Source organism: Staurois parvus, unplaced genomic scaffold, assembly GCF_062004578.1.
Source record: "Staurois parvus isolate SC_StPar_1 unplaced genomic scaffold, SC_StPar_1.0 ptg000235l, whole genome shotgun sequence".
In the NCBI taxonomy this organism is placed as follows: domain Eukaryota; kingdom Metazoa; phylum Chordata; class Amphibia; order Anura; family Ranidae; genus Staurois; species Staurois parvus.
The window spans coordinates 1,691,540-1,692,734 of NW_028318031.1; positions in this window are offsets into that span (position 1 = coordinate 1,691,540).

Consider the following 1,195-nt stretch of genomic DNA (forward strand, 5'->3'; position numbering starts at 1 on the left):
GCGGTTAAACGCATCAAAAAATGCACCGCATAGCATATGTCTCTTTTTAAATTGAAGAAAGGGAAGAGAAAAAATTAACCAGAAAGCATCAAAAACGCACTGGAACGTGTCAAAAACGCACCAAAAAATGTGCATGTGGAAACACATCTGGAGCGCAGCTGGACTGTGTTTCTATAGTGTGAACTGACCCTAAACCCTAACACATATTAATTAAACAGGTTCTGGGGCTAACTGAATGCAGATAAGACAGTTAAGTTTAATTATCACCTTAATCAGCCACAGAGCATGCGTAATTATTATGTTTGCTTTTAAAGGCATGAGGTGGCAACCCTAGTGTAGGGGTGGCTTGCTAGATGCTGAAAGCCAGAAGTCAATCAGTCAGCAGGGTGGTTCCCGACATTACTGTCGGGATGCTTCCCAAGCCTGGCACAGCAGTAGCCAGTTATCAGATGACTCTGGGTCACGGGAGGACAAAACTAATTGTAGCCCTGTGACCCACTAGAGAAGGATGCCATAAAAAGCCTTGTCCATACTTAGCTACATTTAGTTACCGTTTATAAAGGGGTTTGGCTGGAGCTGAACTCTAAACCAGCCTTTCTCAACCAGGGTGCTTTGAGGTTTCTTCAGGGGTGCCTTGAGGTTTCTTCAGGGGTGCCTTGGCAACGTATCTAAAAATTGCCCAAAACTTGTATATAAGCCAGCAGATGGAACAAGCCTGCCTTTTCGTTACACAAAGCCACAGGTTTTCATTGTGCACCATTACAACCTTGTAGTCGCCAGCGTCCTGACAGCCAATGACATCACCAGTTGATAAGGAGGATGTCAGCTGCCTGCACAGCATCCTAGTTTGACCCTCCCCTGCCCCTCTTCATCAGTGCTCAGTGATGGAGAAAAACTGAGGGAGAAGAGAAACATTGGCATACTAGTCAGTACCAATGTGCAAGAGTGTATTTGCTCCGGAAGAATAAATCACCTCCAATGTTGGGTCACCTACGTGTGGATATTGCTGCATTATATAACTATTAGAATAGTTTTTCACATTTTAGAATGGGGTGACTCAAGACTGTCCGTAATTTTAAAGGGTGTCTTGACTGATAAAAGGTTAGGAAACACTGCTGTAAACAAATCTTTTTCTGTCCAATTCCCACATGCTAGAACTCCCATATATCGTCCCCTTCACTGATGCACAGCCCAG